We start from the raw sequence: 20368 nt of genomic DNA on the forward strand, positions 1-20368 counted from the left end.
TTTGTTTGTTTACAGTTTCCTCATTTGTAGAGTAGGGAAAATGATAAAACCTACCTCATAGGGTTGTTATGAGGACTGAATATGTTATTATAGGCAAAACATTTCAATAAATGTCCCAGCACATAATAGACACTCAACACATATAACTTAAAAGCAGTAAAAACAAAATACAACCCCCCCCACACTCATTTGCAGACACCTCATCTGATAGATACATGGAATTAGGTGGGGGGCATTAAAATGAATGGGATGTTACTGGTCTTGGAACCCTCATTCTGGTTGGAAGAAAGATATGTAAGCAAATAATTATGGTGGCGTATGTCTGCATTTACAAAGTGTTGTGCCATCATTTTCGGTGGGATAGCAATTTGGGAGCAGCTTTCCATAAAGGGTAATACCTGTGCTGGGCTTTGAAAGAGGAGTTGGTGCTTTCTAGGCAGAGACTGAGAAGGGGGTCGGAGTGGTTCCATGAAGGAGGACTAGCAGAGCGAAGCCTAGGTAGGTGAAGGGATGGGACGTTGCATGGTAGCTGCTCTGACATGGTCTGAGCGGAGGCAGTGCAGCTAGGGCAGTGGTGAAGGATGCAGCCAGAAAGTTCAGGTTGGGGATAGGTGGCAATGCCTGCATCTTCCAAGCCAGGGGATGTCATGATCACATAATTAAATACTCGTTTCTTATTGTATTCACGTTTCATTCAAACACTTAGAAAGAAATCATAATGACTAAGAATTGTAACTAACACAGACAGGGTGAGATTGTGGTCAAACTCCCCTTGTGCTACTAATAACTACCCGGCGGCCGTGAGCCTATTGCTTAGAGTATCTGAACCTCATTTCTGTTAAGGTTGCTGGGAGGTGTCAATGAGACAATATACGCTAGCTCTTTGTGAAAGGTAAAGGAACAGGGAAATGTGTCATATGAATTGACAAGTCCACTTTCAGTCCTTTTGGAACAAGGAGGGCAGAAATTAAATTGAGCATCACAGCCTCTCTTATCAGCCCAGTAAGAGAGGGCTGCCTCCTTCAGAGGACTAGTCGGGCCAATGCTTAGTGCCCTCCAGCTAGAATGGGGCCAGGACAGGGAAAAGACTGAAGGATCATAAAACTTAGTGGTCTTGCCTTCTGGGGATGTGAGGTTTTTCTCTAACCTCTATTTCTTCATCTTCATTTAGAGATGACACTACTGGGTAGGTCCTGTTATGAGGACTGAGCTGATCTACATGCCAGGCAGTGTGGGACGATGGCTGAGAGGGTGGCCTTTAGAGTCAGACACATAGTTTTGACCTCTAGCTTATTTGTTGAATACCCTTAATTTAGCTAATCTGAGTCGCACCTTGCTCATCTGTAAAACAGAGTAAGTAAGACCTATTTCGTCGGATTGTTGTCCAGCTTAACTGCGGTACCACAGTGGCTGGTTCACAATGAGCACCTGGTAAAACTGGCATTGTATTTACAAATGAGAACAACTGAAACTCCAATTGCCTTTTAATTATGTCCTCCAACCCACAACTAGTCAAAAGGCACTTCTGACTTTCAATCTTAAATATATGGAGCTCCAAAGCCCCCATTTTTTCACCTATATCATGTGGCCTCTCCTGATATGTCACAGACTCCAAAACAAAAGCACAGCACCGGTATAAGGATGAGGAACTGAAAGTGAGTAGAGATGATATTTCTAGATTGTCTGTCAAGTTTAGCAGAATGTGTAAAAGTAAACAAGCAGTACCAAGACCTGAAGGTGAGCTGCATATTTAAGATTCTTCCTTTTTAATAATCTAAGCTGTTATTAGCGGCGGGTAAGAAAACATTAATTTTAAAAAACTGTATATTTTTTTTTACCCTGATGCATTTTTTACCTCTAATGCAATGTACATAGTATAAATAAGTAATGTAATCAAGTTTATCTTTGGAAGAAAAAGTTAATAATCTTACTGGAGAGTTGGAAATAAATGGTGCACTTACTGCATTTATTATAAATCATACAAATCAAGCCACCCCAAAATGAAACTATGTCTCAACTGAATATTCTGAATTCCTTTGTGACCCTTCTTACCTTCCCAGTTGTCCTGGACCCACAGGCAGTGCAGGACGCAGAGAAGCTGCATGGACCATGTTCAAGAGCGAGTAGGAGCCCCCAAGTCCACGTTGTGACCTTCCAAGGCACCAGCATCCGTGGACCTGCAGTGGTGGCGAGGGGGCTGGAGACCACAGGTGGCTGGCCTCAGCATCCAGGGGCCCAGAACGGATTGTACCACTCAGGTCAGTGGTGACGAATGGTTGACACATCAACCCACACAACTAGATGACAAAAGGAAACCGACTGGGTCTACGAGTCGATAAAGTGAGTGAACTGTGTGTAAGAGATGAGAGAGGAGACAGTCAGACACTGAGCAGAGAGCAGACAGAAAGACAAGATAGGAAAAAATAGAGAGGAAACAGGCATGAGGGTCCCCGTGGGGCTCCGCTGGGTTCCGCTACTGGGAGAGTTTCTGGAGGTCATGGTCAGGTGCCCGTGACTCTGATGACACATCCACAGTCTTTATCCCTAGATGAGCCCCCCTCCCCTGAGTCTGTGCCTCCTCTTCTACACTAGGAATCTACGATTGCTAAACAAGAGGAACCTGGAGGGGCCGCTTTAGCTCTTAGCTCTGTGTGCCTCGTCAACATTTCCCCTTCCCAGGAGCTCTGAATGCCTCTACTCTTGCCCTCTCTTTCACCCACTGTCCTCCCTCCCTCTAATACTTTCAATGTCTCTCTCTCTCCATTAATACTTTCTTCCCAGGCTATAAAAACATGCAAGTCTAGAGAAAGACAAATATCATATGATGTCGCTTATATATGGAATCAAAAAACAAAAAAACCCCAAATTTTATTTACAAGCCAGAAATAGTCTCATGGACATAGAGAGCAAACTGTTGTTACCAGAGGGGAAAGGGGTGGAGGGGGAAGGAATAGATTAGGAGTTTGGGATTAACAGATATACACTACTATATATAAAACAGATAAACAGCAAAGCCTACTGTATAGCACAGGGAACTATATTCAGTTTCTTATAATAAGCCATAATGGAAAAGAAACTGAAAAAAAAATATATGTATAAATGAATCTGTATACCTGAAACTAACGTAAATCGACTACACTTCAATAAAAAAATAAGAATTAAAAACTCATTAATAAAATATAAGTTTAAAAAATGCAAGTCTCTCCAAAAAGACAAAACAAACAAAATCAAAAACATGTTTCTTCAAGTCTATTCTACATATCCCCCCATGGCCCCACCCCTCCTTCGGGAAGTCTTCTGAGACGCCCATTAATTGCCCCCTTCAGCTGAGCTAAGGGTCTCTCCTGTGTCCCCTCAGCACGCTGAGCATCCTTCCATCGCAGCACTTTCACGTTCACGTGGTATCATCGCGGGCTGTCTTCCCTCTCCCACTAGTGGTCCACAAGCGAACTGAAGAACAGGGATGTATCTTTCAGCACTGCAGTCCTGTGCCTGTCACTGAACCTAAGGCTTAGAAGATGCTCAATGTACTAAACGTTCTGTTGCATACTTGTGTTAGTCAGGATTCTTTAGAGACTGTGATTATGGACGCTAAGAAGTTTCAAGATCGATAGTCAGCAAGCTGGAGACTCTGAAGAGCCAACAGAATAGTTCCAGCCCAAGTCCAGGGCTTGAGTATCAGGAGAGCCAGGGGTGTAAGTTCCAGCCCCAGTCTGAGTCTGAGGGCAGGAAAGGCGTGATATTCCAGCTTGAAGACAGTTAGGCAGAGAGAGAGAATTCTCTCTTGTCCAGCCTTTTTGTCCTATTCAAGCCTTCTGGGAAGCCCACCTACATTGAGGAGGGCAATTTGCTTTACTGGGTCTACCGAATGAAATGCTGATTCAGTAGAAACCGTCTCATAGACATACCCAGAAACATGTTTAACACCTGTGGTCCAGCCAAGGTGACATCACACATATCCACCATAATTTTCCATTCCCATTGCAGGTTCTATCTGCTTCAGAAAAACATTAGTATCACAGCTTTTAGGAACCCTTCTCCAGGTTCCTCCAATGTTTATTACCTGCCCTATAAGACCTGATGATAGTTCTCTTCTACTGTTCTCTGTTTCATGAGCAAGAAGAGCTCTTTACTAAAATTGTAAGTTCCCAGAGGGGAATTAATTAACATGTCATGTACTTCTACCCTACTCTTCATAGCTCTGGATTTGGAGCTGAAACAGAAGAGGGAATTCAAAAATATTTATTCAATCGTATTAAATTGAAATATAATATCTGTGATGAATGAGATATCACAAGCTGATGATATTGTATCAGATTGCTAGTAACTGATCCAAAACCCATTCTCTTCCTTTAATGAGAAATAGAACTTCTACAATTTTGGGGTGTGGCAATGTGTTCTAGCCTCATGTCAGGAACTGTAAAGGGTGCAGTAAAAAGGACGTGGAAACTATCTGAAAGAGCTTACTATTCTAGTAAAGAACTCTGCTTGCGCATGGAACCAGAACAATAGAAGAAAGCTATGTTGGGTTTTAGATCATGTAGTGTAGACAAAGCATTGGAGGAACTTGGAGAAGATGGGGGACGTATGTATGCTGTGGTGCTAATGTTTTATCAGCTTCCTTTGAAGCCACGGGTGATCATGTGATTACATTCCGGCTATTGAGATGTAAGCAGACTGCTGTATGGAATTTCCAGGGACGCCTCTTAAAGGCGACTCAGTTGGGTACCTTATAGGTTTTTCTTTCCCTTTTCCTCTTCCAATTGCCGGGATCTCAGACAAGACGCTGGCACACCAATAACCAGCTTGAGGATGGAAGCTATGTGCTAAGAATGATAAAGCAGAAAGAGAAGATGTCTTAAGTTCTGATGTCTTTGTAGTGCTGCCCTCCCCGCCCCAGACTGTTCACTTCTGGATGCCTTTTACATGAAAGAATAGGACTTTGTGGTTTTAAACCCCTTTTATTTTAGTTTTCTGTTTTATGCAGTAGAACAGTCCTAGCTGAAACAGATACAAATTAACATTCACAAAGAATGGAAGGGAAATACTGTCTGAAATAAAGGCAAATATTCTTTCAATTAAAAAAAAAAGGCATTTTACTAATATGCAAGGCATAAGTGAACTATTACTATCAAATGTATTTGGTATTACTAATATGAAATATTACTCTGCTTATTCTTTTTACCCCCATCATGACGAATCCCTCAGTGATGTGGGCTTTAGCCTGCCTTCCATGCAAGGATGATTTTTCTGTAAATTAGAGCAAAAGGAAAAAAGCCTTGTAAATCATCTCTCTCACTTAACGTGCCCATTGTCCTCTCTCTGCAGGAAACCCACAGGTTGCAGGAGAAAATGGCTGGTAGAAATGCACCAGGAAGAATAACGTGGTTTTGAAATGAGGTGAGAGTAAGTGAAATTAGTGTAACAGCAGACCTTATTTTTTTTTCCTTTCCCACTTAACAAACTTAAAATTGGGGAAACGGATGAGAGGAGTCTGTTTCAAATGCGCACAAGACAAGGACCTAGCTCTCTGAAGGTCACATTAAATGAGGTGGAAAGAGAAGGGGACGTAGATGATAAATAAAAAATTCCACCCAATATAACACATGAGGCCAAACCAAAGAATCATTTTCTAGTCCTAGGGTGTGGTACTTTTAAAGAAGAGCCCAAATCTTCGGTCTTTGATAATTTTAAACATGTGTTCAGAACATAGGCATGGAAGTAATGTCATATTTCTCAAGTTCCGGAATTTTCCCTCAGGAAGGGCCAGAATTAATTAACCAAACTGAATCTTTGGTGATGACACAAATTCTAAAGTGAAAACTGGTAGGATTGAGAAAGCAAAGAATCCTGTTTTATAATAGAACAAAATAGCTCAGGCCGAAGGTGGAGCTTATCGTGGGCAGCCCGGATGCAGCCAACAATAATATGTTAGCAACGTGAAGAAATTTGCACAGCAAAGGAAACCAAAAGTAAAACAAAATGACAACCTACAGAATGGGAGAAAATATTTGCAAATGATGCGACTGACAAAGTATTAATTTCCATAATATATAAATAGCTCATACAACTTACTAACAACAACAACAACAACAAAAAAAACCCAATCCAAAAAGGGGCAGAAGACCTAAACAAGCAATTCTCCAATAAAGACATACAAATGGCCAATAGGCTCATGAAAAAATGCTCAATATTGCTAATTATCAGAGAAATGCAAATCAAAACTACAATGAGGTATCACCTCACGCTAGTCAGAATGGACATCATTAAAAAGTACCCAAATGATAAATGCTGGAGAGGGTGTGGAGAAAAGGGGACTCTCCTACACTGCTGGTGGGAATGTAGTTTGGGGCAGCCGTTATGGAAAACAGTATGGAGATTCCTCAAAAGACTAAAAATAGACTTATCATATGATCCAGCAATCCCAATCCTGGGCAAATATCCAGAGGAAACTCTAAATTCAAAAAGATACATGCACCCCAATGTTCATAGCAGCACTATATACAATAGCCAAGACATGGAAGCAACCTAAATGTCCATCGACAGATGACTGGATAAAGAAGCTGTGGTATATTTATACAATGGAATACTACTCAGCCATAAAAAAGAATAAAATCATTCCATTTGCAGCAACATGGATTGACCTAGAGATTGTCATTCTAAGTGAAGTAAGCCAGAAAGAGAAAGAAAAATACCATATGATATCACTTATATGTGGAATCTAAAAAAAAAAGAGAAAAAAAGAGGCCACTAATGAACTCATCTACAAAGCAGAAACAGACTCGCAGACATAGTAAACAATTTTATGCTTATGGAGGAAAAGAGAGTGGGAAGAGATAAATCTGGGAGTTTGAGATTTGTAAAGGATAGCCACTATATATAAAAATAGATAAAACAGATTTCTTCTGTATAGCACAAGGAACTATATTCAATATCTTGTAATAACCTTTAATGAAAAGGAATAAGACAAATAAATGTATGTATATGCATGACTGGGACATTGTGCTGTACACCAGAAACTGACACATTGCAACTGACTACATTTCAATTAAAAAAAAAAGAAATGATTACAACAAAATCTGGAGGATCCATTTTCAGGATTCCTCAGTCACATGGCTGGCTAATCCATGCTGGCCATTTTCTGTAAGCTCAACTGGACTGAGGGCTGGGAACCCTGGTTTCTCTCCGCAAGAGTCTTTCCACAGGCTGCTTGGGCTTCTTCAGAACACAGAGGCTGTATTACAAGAGTGGTGTTCCAAGAGAGCTGGGCAGAGGTGCATGGCATTTTGATGCTCTAATCTCAGAAGTCACATAGCTCCACTTTTACCATCCTCTGTATTTAATACAGTTACAAACGTTCACCCAGACTCGAGGGGAGGGGACACAGACCCCACCACTCCATGGGAGGAATGTCAAGTCACATGGCAGGAGGAGCACGTGGATGGGAGCTGTTGTTGTGACCATCTTGGGAAAATACAGACTGCCACAGGAGGGAAAGCAAGTTCCCAATAGGAAAAGGGGAACTGTTTCAATCACCTAATTAGCCTGTTCTCATAATACCTGGGAAGACCCCAGGAGGTGAAATTCTACCATCCTGCCCATTAGCATTACGAGCTGTCCAGAAGTCACTGGGTTTGCAAAACTTTATGAAATCAAGAGTCAAGTACTATTTCTGGGCACCATCACTTTCAATGAACAGCCCTTAGTCATCTTGCTTTTACTAAGAATGAGGTGGTTTGGGAGAAACGGCTCTCTCCTGTACCAAGTCCACTGAGAGGAGGAGCAATGCCAAACCCAGGTTGCCATGGCAGCAGGCGTCCATCTCAATACCATCCACTCACGGCTGCCCTCAGGCCTGCGGAGCAGGCAGTGCATGCTGGGAGCTGGCCTTTGGACAGACACTGCCTCTCCTACTGCCAGGGAGACATATGTTATTACTGCAGTAAGTAACAGTAACTCAAGTTTTCCTAGCCTGTGGGTACAAATGAGGTCACATGAATAGCAATAAATCAGATTTCATTGGTTAATACCCTCGCCTGGTATCACATCTTAGTGAGTATTTTGAGGGTATGTAGGGGTTAGCTCACCTGTGTTTACTTGTCAGTTGCCTTATTGTCTTTTGCTCCAGGCCCTCCTGGCTGCTGTTTCCTGCCTGTGAAACCATTCAAAAGTGGGCATCTCCTCGCCGTTCTTGGTGCCAGCGGTAGACCTGGCAGCTGTACTAATGGCCAAGGCAGAACTGGGAACTCAGCAGACCTCCTAGAGCTAGAAGGTACTGTGTTTGGGGCAGAGATGGCGGGGGTGGGTGGTGTTCCTGCCTCCCCATCCCCCCACTAGCCCTCAGCTCTAGGCCTCACTTTGGTATCTGGGTATTCAAGGAGCATCACTTGAGCTCTTGAGTCTCACAGAGCCCCATATGACAACAGTCCCTTCAACCTTGGCAAACAACCTCTCTCTCCACAGGGCTCAGATGAAAATCCGGGGAAACCAACTTCTTAAAATAGATGCCAGTAGGCTGCCTGCCCCACCAACTCATTGGACATTTCCAGACATGCCTGATTCCCAGCTGAGAAGACAAATCAGGCTCCAACTTGAATCCCCACTACATTACTCCATGTGCCGAGCGCGCCACAGGGCTTTCTCCTGAATCAACTCTGTGAGGTAGGTAGGACAGACGTTATTCTGATTTCCATTTTTCATATGAAGAAATTAACTCCTCCTGGAAATAAACAAGGAGCCTGAAGTGACATCATAATTAAGATTCGGATAGAGCACATGAATGGGGGTCTTTGAACAGAAAATCTGGAACTCTCTGTGGAGTCATTTCTCGGTGACAGGTCACTGAGGTTGGCCTGCAGGCTTCAGGCAGTTAGATGCATTTTCCTCTCTGTGCTCACAGCACTCTGTGTTGTCTCATTTGTCGCATTTTACAGCACCACTTTAAATGTCATTCTTCCGCTCTAAACGCCTCTCTGCCAGTGGAGTGCCTGGCGTGGAGAAGGCACTTGATAAACATACATTGGGGGAATGAATATGAATCACATAATGCTTCTCAAGTGGAGATGGCCCTTTCACACCCCAGAGAGGCTTTGGAAGTGGGGGACATTTTTGGTTGTCACAATATTGGGGAGTGATGTTCCTAGCTTTGAGGGACCAGGGCCAGGGATATGACACATCTTGCAGTCTGTAGGACGGTCCCATGCAGAGAGATGCTCTGCCCCACAGGCCATACGTTCCTCCTTTGAGAATAACAGCAAGAAAGTTCAAATGCAGGGAAATCCTGAGGCCTCTCATGGCTTTTGGCTTCACCAAAGAACATCTTGTGACCTTGCTATTTGAGCTTTGGAGTTGAAATAGGGGCTGTGCTATATAACCACCTCATGATATGGTTTAATGAGATGATGTCTATAAAGAGCTTCACAGAGTGGCCTGTGGCAGGCAGATATGTGATTTGAGCTCCTTTCCAGCACCTTCGGGTAAGGAGAACATTTGTCAGTGTATCAGTCTGGTTATGGTCCGACTCAACAAAAAGGGACACGGCAGGCAGGGCTGGTGTCCTGGCATCTGCTCTTGTGAAGTACAGAAAGCACTATGGTAGTAGGTACAAGGCCGAATCATAATGGGGATTTATTGAAATAAACATGTAAAGTTTCAAAAGATCAGTGCCGGGCGCTTAGAGGTGTCTTGAGAAACAGTCTACTTGATGAGCAGACAGCAGAGGTCTAAGAAATCAGTGCTATTGCTTAGACATTAAAGTAGCATCGATTAAATCATACTCCCTCTCCTTAGCAAAATCGAGTGAGATTTCTTCAGTAAGTTTCCCCTCATCCTCTATTTCCTGCAAATCAAACAGACTTCCTGCAGAGGACACACTTCTTGAATTCACTTTCTATTCCCACCACTGCAGGTAAGGGATGCCTGGGGCAAAAACACATGATTCCCCTGCTTCATCGAGTCCCTTTGTATTCCTCCAACTCCCACTGGTGACGGTATTTACTTTCCCCCTGCTTCTTATTAGAAAAAAAATGTCAGAGCAACATTTTAAAATGTTGATAAAAATAGAAAAACCATAATCCTACCCCATTTCAACTCTTATAAAAACGGCCTTCCAATGTGTTTCTGTAAGAATGTGTTTTTATAAAGCTGCTATCCTAAGGCACATACTATTTTGATTTCTACTATATCCAATTTGCATTATATATTTTCCATGTTTACATGTAAGCTGCATAATTATAGTGTTTAATGAGAGCAAAAGTTTCCATTGCTTTAATACGCCATCACATGCTATTGGATACCGAGGTTGCTCTCACTAGGTTGCACGACACTAAGGACTTAGTTTTTCAGTACTGCTAAGATATTTCATAGAATAAATTCCTAGTATTTTAGATGGAGTCAAAACAGATGTGAGCATTATGACTTTTATTCTGTATTTCCTTATTACATTTCAAAAAGGTTGTACCAATTTACAAGGCCTTTAGAAGTATATAGTAATCTACTTTCACTGCAGCCTTGAACTGCATCATTTTTAAAAAACTTAGTAGTTGTAAAATGATACTAATGAAACTTGATTCACATTTCTTTATCATCAAGTATGTTATTTTCCATATATTTTATTTTCTCTTTATAGTTCCTCTTTTGAGCATATTCATATAATTGACCTTCTCCCCAAACACAGTCAAGTACAGTAGAATAAAAAGAATACTGGGTTAGTTGTGGGACCTCTAACTCCACGGTTTTCTCTTTCTGCCCAATACACCTCATCTTTTTCTGAAGGGGATTGGCTAATCTCTGATTCTTTCCATCTCCAAATTTAAATGCCTTTAAGTACTCTACATGAAACAGACCAAACCCAACTATGTAAAGTATTGTGTTTGTAATTAGCATCAACAAATATCTGGAATTTAACACTGGGTGTCTGGAGTTCTTAAAAGATTCCAGGGAATCTCATGATTTCTGAGCAGCATGTGAAGGTAAAGAGGGATGTTCTCCATTTATTCATTCAACAGATATTTAGAGAAGACTTAGACTCTCTAATATGGAGATGCTTGGTGTATAAAAGGAGATGGAGTTCCAGGGAAACCATGGTCAACTGGAGGAGATAAGTGCAATAGTATGTGGTCAGGGCTGCAGTGGGCAGTGCATTTTAGGAAAGCTTCACAGAAGAGGGGACGTTTGAGCTGAGACTTAAAAGGTGAGTAGAACATTACAAAAAGAGGAATGCAGGAGGTGGGGTGAGAGGAAATCCTAGGTACAGAGGGAACAGGATGTAAAAGACTTGCAGTTTGACAATGACAACTTGGTTAATACTGAGCAGTTAAGCTTCTGGAATATATGGTGTGTTGGGCAGAAACAGAGCTGGGCAGATAAATTTGGGGTTAGATTTTATGCCAAACCAAGGAGTCTGGTTTTTATCTTCTGGGAAGCTTGGATGCAGAAGGGAGCCAGGGGAGGTTTATAAGCAAGGGAGTGACAGGACCAGAGTTGTTCTTTTTAATCTTTTTTTAAGATCACTTCTAGGAAATTTCCAAGTATCCTTTATGTTTACTCATCTCAAAGCTAGGGCTAACTGTGTGAACTAGGGGAGTGTGTGTTTTGAGGCCTTAACCATTTTGCAGCTAACACACTGTCAAACGCTCTCCCTCTACTTGCCTATGACTATCTGAAAAGCTGGGAAACAGGATAAACTCATTTTTAAACAGTATGTTAGTTCTATTTTCAAGTAATATGCACAGTGTTTTCCTTCAGACCCCAAACATCTTTTCAGAGGGAGCACCTCTACATTGAAAACAATGGGGTCAAATTGTGAATTTGGAAAAAGTATGATCAATACAGTGACCCAACTCGGAAAATGAGTGATACGGTCCTGTTAACCTAATCTGGGACATCACAGATTTGTGGCAGAGGGAAAGGAAACATGGTGGAGCCATGTGACGGCTTAGAGCTTCTGCTCAGAAGCAGCACACGTTGCCTCTCCTCATTTTTCACTGGTCAAGGCAAGCCACATGCTGAATTCAGCGCTTCCTCCCGAGGGAAGGCACTGAACGCCACACGGACAGCAACCTGAACAGACTGTATATTGCTTAAGCAGTAGATACACTCGTACCTACATCTAGATACCTATCTCGATTATTAAGAAAGGCCTTAATTTTTGAATGATGAAATTGGGGCCTGTCATTTTCCATTTGCTCTTGACTACATTCCATCAATCTGCCAGCCCCACTCTGTATTTCAGAGTGCTGATCCTCACAAAATACGTTTCTCGGGCTTCCCTCATTTTGTTTGGGTTTGTTCACTAGTAGGCTTTGGCTGGAGACCGGAGGATGTGAGGAGGGGAGAAGCGAAGTTATGTCTCCCTTCCCTCTGTCTGCCTGGTGGCGTCTCTGGCCACTGCTGTGTCCCCTTCACAGCTCCAGCAACCGCTAGGTCAACCCTTCCTGCTGGCTCTAACTGCTTAGGAGTAGCCTCCGCTCATGGGCTCCTGTTCTCGTCCACCCAGACCCCGGGATGAGAGTGGCTTCTTATAGTTCCCAATTTCAAGTTGCCTCACTGTTTGTTCTTTTGTCTTTTTAAACACTTTTTGTCATATTAAATCCCCTCAATTTGCCTGATTGTACCCTGTGTAACATAGACTCTCTTCTGATTTGCAAATTAGTTACCCTTCTCAAACTTGTCTGGTAGGTAGAAACTTAAGCCATCTTTAAAGGTAAATTGAACAGGGTTGGCTGCAGATATAGTTAATATGGTTTAGCTCCTTTAAACCTCATATCCCAAGACTAGATCCCTAATTCTTTGTTGTTGTTCTAGGTCCAACATCTATAACAATGTGGCACAGATACTTTAAATATTAAAAAAAATATATTGAAAAATATTTATAGGCTGTCATTTCTTTTAAAAACAGAGTAGGGCGGAACAAGGCAGAGAATTCATCTGAGAGCAACCAACCAAGTGACTGGCCCAGGCTCCACCCCTCAAAAAAACTGAGTTAAACTTTTTTTGTGTGTGTGATTAAGATACACATCCACACGTATATACTGGCACCCACCTTACCGTGCAGGTATATACAGGTGCACACACATGGCTTTTATGAATTCACATACATAGATATCCATAAATACGCAGAAGGTCTAACTATTTTTCAAGGACTGTGGTCATCAGTAGTCTTTTAAGAGTTGATTTAAAGACATTTAGAATGGAATGATCAAAGCCAAAGGACGATTCATTTAAAAGCTCCTATGTTTTGTATCGAATTTCTATTGATTTTTTTGATATAATAATGGAAGCAAATTTTAAATTTGGAATGTAGTAGATAGAGATACTGAAGAAAAAAGACTTGATGGCATCCAGACAGAAGAATTTTTTGCCAATAAGTAGTGAGTGAATGGGCAAGTGACAGCCTTGGAGACAGTGGAGTCACATGATGCTTCCCCTGAAATTAACTAGGGGATTTGGCTTCAATGCCTACGAGGGAGAGGAGCAGGAAGGGTTGGTTTCTAGGGAACAGTCTGCGCCTCCTGCCTCAGTCTGCGACTGGTCTAAAACACTAACAGGCACGGTGGCTGCTGGGGGGGGGGCAGTGGCAATGGTGGGAGCGTGGCTGAGTGTTTTTTAACGGTCCGAAGGGACCCCTGAGGAACTTCTCTCCGGGGACTGTCAGCACGGGGCAGGCCTGGATCACACACAGGAGCTGGGCAGTCATTAGGGGCGTTTTGAGTCAAAATGATGGCAGATTCCTCTGAGGGACATTTGCTAAGGAGGACTCTAGTGGCATAGGGTCCCTGATGTGCCTTCCCGTGGACTTCAGAGCTACTGGCCTGAATTCAAATCACAGCTCAGCCATGTACCAGCTATGTGAGCTTGAGCACGTTATGTGATTTCTTGAACCTACAATCTCTGCCTTCATAAAAATGGGCAGGAATATGTATATAAAATATCTGGTGCATAAAAAGCACTCAATGATGCATTACTTTTTACTGTTGATAATAATAACTGTTATTCATATTGCCGTATTTGTAAAATGCTTGCAACTACTTGGTAATATAATTATATGTCCCTGCTTTCCTGCAGTGTTTCAGGGCCCTCTAATCCAGGTTCCTCACTATACCCACTAAGAAACTAAAGCCCAAAGAAGGTAAATAACTTGCTCCAATTTGCTCCTTGCTCAGCTAGTGAGAAGTAAACACAGAAGTATAACCCATTCCATGGCCCTTTCTTCTTAATCAGGAAGATCAACAGACACTCTAACTGGTGTCCACACTCCCTGCCCACTCCCTTTACAGCGACTTTCCCAACAATGGTGGCAGAACACACGGAGAATGCGTCACATTAGCATCAAATCTTTCTCCTTTCCCTCATTTGAGTCTAACTCCCCACGTCTTTTCATCTCCTGTTTTTATATTAGGGCTTAATTCTTTTTCTCCTGGAGTCTTCTTCTCCATTCATCCTTCATTAGATTCTCTGATATTCTGTGCCAATTAGTTTATTTGTTAACTCACTCAACAACCGTGTACTGAGCACTTCTGAAACTGGAGAACAAATGCTTAAGAAAATTCGAGGAACTCACAATCTACAGAGGAAATGAATTTGATAATGAGCAGAACCCTGTGGGGTCCTCCCAGGTACAAATCCTTTTCCTGTCTCCCATTTTTGGTTTGTAGGAAATAGGCTTCATTCAGCCTCCTTGACCTTCCCTGAGTTCCAAAGGGCAGATTCAAACAGTTGCTAATCTGGGAAGGCAGGGAATGCAGAGACAAGGGAAGAACAGTCAAGAAACAATAGTGCAGCCCTGGGGCATGGTTCTGGTTCCTCCTCAAGGAATATACATAACAATATCTTTTAGTCCTTCTGTAGGAACTAAGCACCCCTCCCCCCGCAACTGCTTGCCTCTTGTTTCTGGCTGAGCAGAATCCTTTGAGGAAGTTTCTGTTTGTCTGTTTTGGGGGGTATGCCACTTGGTCCACCAGATTGTCTGTATCCTGATTAAAAGCAACTTTCCTTTTTGTTACCAATGCTGTTGCCCCCCAGGACCATACCCCTGTCCCTCCTTCAAATAGAAACCAGTTACTCTTATCTAAGTCTCAGGAGACAGCTGCAAAGAGAAGAAACAGGAACTGGTTAGAACCAAGGGAGCCGAAGATGGCAGCAGGATCTGACTTCCAGTGTACCTTGAGTCTCATTACACACTCACTGTAGGGCATTAGCATGCTAAGTGACACACCCACCAGTGCCATGATAGTTGACAGTTGCCATCACAACTGGAAAAGCCCGTACTAGGAAGGAAGACAAGGCAATTGGCTCCAGCACACCTAGAAGGAGGACATGATGGCAGAAGTCTCCCATAAAAGCCCACATGGCTTGACCTGGGCCAGAGCTGCCTCCACCGGCCGTTTTGGCTGACAGCCCCCCCTGCTCCAGTGCCTTTTCCGCACCACTCTAGTGCTTTCTTTCCTTTTCCTCTTTAGAGAAATAAAGCAGCTTTTTCTCACTTTGTCCTTCTGCCTCTGCTTTGAATTCTTTCACAGCCAGTGGCAGCAAGGTCCCACACTTTGGTGGGCCTCCTAATTTAGGGGTCTCACTATTTGCTAACAAATCTGTAAGCATAAATTGTAGTACCTGTGCTTAAGATGGAGACAGAAGACCATGGGGCCCCACAAATCTCCCACCAGCAAGAGACAGTATAGCAAGGTGGAAGACAGCATGGGCTCTGGAGTCAGAAGCACTGGATGTTAATCTCTATTCCTTCCATCCATGCATGCCCTTGGGGGTACTGTTTAGACTCAGGGGAGGAAGTATATTTTCCTCCTTTGTAAAGTAGAATTAACAATAGTATCTGACTCATGTATGACTGAAGTATTGTTCTGTACACCAGAAATTGACACAACACTGTAAACTGACTATACTTCAATTTAAAAAAATACAAAAAAAAATAGTATCTGTCTCAGAGGGAGTGTGGGGATTAACTGAAAACTTAAGAATTAAATATTTAAAACTATTTACAAGTAGTCATCTCCCTTTAAATATAGAGCTGATCAGAATAAGGACAGGGAATCCATTTGAGAGCACATAGTAAGCATTCAATCAAAGCAATTTCTTATTTCCTTAAGGAGAGTAAACAGAGACTACTCCCCAGTTGAATAGCTGGGGTTCTGGTTATTTATGAAAAAGGTTCGGGAATCTCTTCTCTTTCTGAAGCCAAAGTGAAAATGTCATAGTTCTGCTCCTAACCCAAATGATCAGAATGATCAAGAGAGGCTGAAGACCTGACCCTAGGGGTGGCTGAGGATCGACTCTTTATGGATGGTGGCCTGCCGGAGCTGATGGACGAAGCTTGTGCAAATCCAGCATCTTACAACCTGTGTGGTCCAGCTGTGGGCTGAACAAAGAGCGGCATGTGTGATGTGAGAGGCTTTGAATAGAGCCCGAGATTGCATGTTTCTGTGTGCGGGAAAATGGTTTACTCAGTGAATACTGGATTTCTTGTTAGCACCCTTTCCTACTAAGGGGCATAGGGTTGAAATCACGAGGATATTTCCCTGCCTTGCTGGCTGTGTTTCCTGGGCAAGATGAAGCTTATCATTTTCCATTCGGCTCCCAGCTAATAGAGAAGTTCCCCAGGCAAAAGCAAAAATACACCGACAAAAAAACCCCCCAAAAACAAAAAACAAACCATGATAGGAAAAAACACGAATGTCCTCTGCCCTGCTTGTGTTTGGAAAAGCAAACTTTCTGGAAAAGGGACATTGAATTAATTCTTCAACAGGCTGGCACACTTGTGGGTTTCAGCTAAGGGGAATCTGTAAACTCTGTTAATCTGTGTGAGTCTTCTGGTCGTGTGTGTGTGTGTGTGTGTGTGTGTGTGTGTGAGTGTGTGTTGGTGGGGGTGGGAGACTGGTTTAAAGGGGACTGCTGTAGCTTAGACAAGGAGGGAACTCATTTTCATTTGGAATCAAATGCATTCAGAGCTGGATAAAATGAAAAACTTTATTCAGCATTTTCTGAAAGAAGCCACCCAAGGTCTCCTTCCTCAGCATCTAGGACCACAAATGCCACTGAAGTCACACAGGCAATGTACATGCACACACATATGTAATTTTTAATATCCCCCACATGACCAGAATGGATTTGTTCCATTCGGTGGGAAGCCACAACATTTATTACATCTCTTTCTCAAATAAACCTCAAAGCAAGCATTTCATCTTTCCTCATGTAATCATCATAAGGTAGAAAATGAAATTTTCCAAACCTAAAAGCATGTTGCTAAGAGCTCCAGGGCACTGCATGTCACTTCTTACTTTGATGTGTTCATGGAGGGGGGTGGGGGATGACAGAAAAAAAAGAGAGAGAGAGAGAAAGGAAAGAAAAGAGAAAGATGCCCTGCATCTTCCTTGAGATTTTCAGAAAGCTTATTTTTTTTTTTTAACTCTTTATGTAGTGACAAGATGGAGCTGATTAAAAGAAGACAAGGAAAGTCTCAGTGCCAGGCCACTTCAGAAATGAAGCATCCCAGAAAGGCATGTAAGAACTCCTGTCAGAAACAGGGATGATTTCACAGCCCCTCTTGCATATTAATGAACTACAAGTAACCTCAGTTTAGTGGTGCAGATGCAACATTTCAGGAGCTGTGCCAGGATTCAGTGATAAATGCCAGCTCCAGGGGAAATACATTTCATGATAGAATTAGGAGATCAGCCATCTGAGACGTCCACAGAAACTGCCCCCCATCCTTCGAAATCTAAGTGGGTTTCTGGGGAGCAGGGCACTGGTGGCATGGGGAATGTAGGGTGTATGGGGTTATTGACCTGAATCTGGTTCCTGTACATTTGCTTCATCTTCAACTCTTCTGATGCTGCGTATGACCTCGAGCAACAAATCCACCAGCCTAAAGGTCAAATTCAGGTGAATTGATTAATTTTGCTGCCTATTTTTCTGGTGTGATTTTTACAAGCTGCTAAAATGTACAGTCCTCTGGCTTTAGAAGCAAAATGTCTCTTTTTGCCTCTTCTCATCCCCCTGCCACTGCCTGTCAGGTGCTTTTCTTTCCCAACTTCTCACAACCTGTGGTTGCATTTGCAGACGGAAGCCACATTCCGGCAATTCTTCCTCTTTCCCAGTGCTCCTCCAGAATTTGCTGGATTCTCACCCTCTTGCTCACTCATTCCCCTCTGCCCCAAACACAGCGTACAACCGTCACTGTCGTCTGTGCTCGCCATCTGTTTCTAAAATTCCCCTGATACAGAAATCACATGACAGTTTGAGGTGCAGCCATCTCAATATTGCAAGGCTTCACTTGGCAGGGTTTGGGAGTGATGGCTGTGTGGTTCTGCCTTATGAAGCTGACCAGCTAACGTGCAGTGATAGTCAGCTGGCCCTCTAGGAGGACCTTCAAAAGAGGCTGCCGACACTCTCAGATGTTCCTGTGAGATTGAAAATGGAGAATGAAGCTGCAGCCTTCATTTTCAGCTGAGACCCAGACTTGGTGGCAGCCAAAAAGAGAAAACACGGACAGAGCTATGCTCTGTGCTGTTACGTAAGGACAGAGCATCCCAGACTGGACTTAGTCTCTCCTGCCACAATGACGCTGCACACTAAAACACTCTGAGATTCAGCAGCTTAATACAATATTCTTTCTTGCTCATAGGGAGTTGGCTGACCTAGGCTGGGCCTGCTCCCTGGGCTGGCCTCCATGCTGCAGGTGAGGTCCAGGTCTGCTCCACGTGTCAGTCGTCCTCTTGGACCAGAGGACTACTTCTACCAGGTTTATGTTCGTATGGTGATGGTAGAAGTGCAAGAGGACAGATCCAACTGCATTTGGGTCATACCTGCTAACATTCCATTGACTAAATCAAGTTATGTGATCAAACCAGAAGTCAAGGGCAAGGAAGGATATGTCATAGGTTCAGGGGGGATCAGAAAGTATGCTCCCCCACAGAGATCAGGAAGGGGTGAAAATAATTAAGTAATAACATACAATCTACCACACTTGCTGTGGTGGACATTTAGGTGCCTTCCCAAGTACCATTTCTTCTTTTATTAATTACTTTGACTTATATTTTGGTACCCAATGTCTTAGCAGTTATACCCTTTGGAGAGACTGATGCTCTATCAAGTTCTAGAGGTTAGGTATGTAAATCAGGCTTATGTCACCAGCATAATCTTATCTTCTGCCCACAATTACAGGTTTAAGAATAAACATGTGATCCACTATGGACCAATCAGAATGGAGGATACATTTGCTAGGGACTCCTGTGCCTTTTGCAGCTGCTGAGGTGTGATGATGAAGCTGGCACACTGAGGAAGACATGCGTGAGAGAACTGTAGGCACATCAATCCATCCCCTGATCAATCCTCACCTGAAGCTCACACAATTTCAGGGTTTTTAGTTAAGTAAGCTTAGCTATAAATTACCTGATTATTTATGGCATTTTCAAATTACTTGCAACTACACTATTTTAGTGGACTCACTCTCTGGGGGATTTTGGGATATTGGGGGGGATGTGCATGCATGTGCGTGTGTGCACACGCCTGGTTTGTGTGGTATGAGATTAATTCCTTTGAGTCTCAGATTCCTAATCCACCATACAGAAATCATTGCTGCTGTATACAACAATGTGATAATACACATCAAGACCCTAGCACACAGCAGGTAGAGGCATCCTGCATATTTCTGCACACTGTTCCCTGGACGAAGGAATGAGTGGGCACTGAAAGCAGAATCAATTCATCAAACCCTGTGCCTATGAAACTACCTCCAGCAAGAGAGGATGTCTTTTTCTAATCTTCCCCAAATCTGTGGGTTAGCAAAGGCTCTCACAGAAGATATTTAACAAACATTAGTCCCTTCTTTTCCCGTCTGGAGTCATTACTCCTTTTGATAGTTAAAAAACAACTGATGGCATTTTCTGTTGTTCAGCAATAGGGTTCTTAAGGAATACTGTACATTTGTATTGTTTCTTTCCAGGCGATTTCACCTCTATTCTGTAGTCATTTCTTTTCCTTATACCTTTCCTGAAACCCGTTTCCTCTCCCCTCTATCCTTTGCTTCCTAGCTCCTCCTGGCCCCCTCCTGTCTCTCTTCTCCCCAGTCTCTGCCTATTTTTGCCTCTCCCTCTTTTGCTCCAGGAATGACTTCTGAGGACGTGACCTTTTCAACCTCAGGGTCTCTTCTTGTAAGAGCTGATACGCATTCTCCAAGAGCAGTGCCTGGAGTAAGATGTATCTGAACACTAACCCTGGTTCTACGACTTTGGACACACTAAGCTCTCTGGGCTTCAGTTTTTCCCCTCTGTAGAATTGGCCTAATAGGGCTGGTGTGGAGGACTAAACAAAATAATGTGTGCCAAGCCTCTGAACTACATGATCAATCAATAAGCTG

At 42.9% G+C, this 20368-nt stretch overlaps 1 long non-coding RNA gene across 1 annotated transcript in view; it reads right to left on the reverse strand.

The window, feature by feature from the left end:
* The window catches only part of LOC116663135, a 133719-nt gene that overhangs the window by 24755 nt on the left and 88596 nt on the right, over window positions 1-20368 (reverse strand). The window lies entirely within an intron of this gene.

Source organism: Camelus ferus, chromosome 4, assembly GCF_009834535.1.
Source record: "Camelus ferus isolate YT-003-E chromosome 4, BCGSAC_Cfer_1.0, whole genome shotgun sequence".
In the NCBI taxonomy this organism is placed as follows: Eukaryota; Metazoa; Chordata; class Mammalia; order Artiodactyla; family Camelidae; genus Camelus; species Camelus ferus.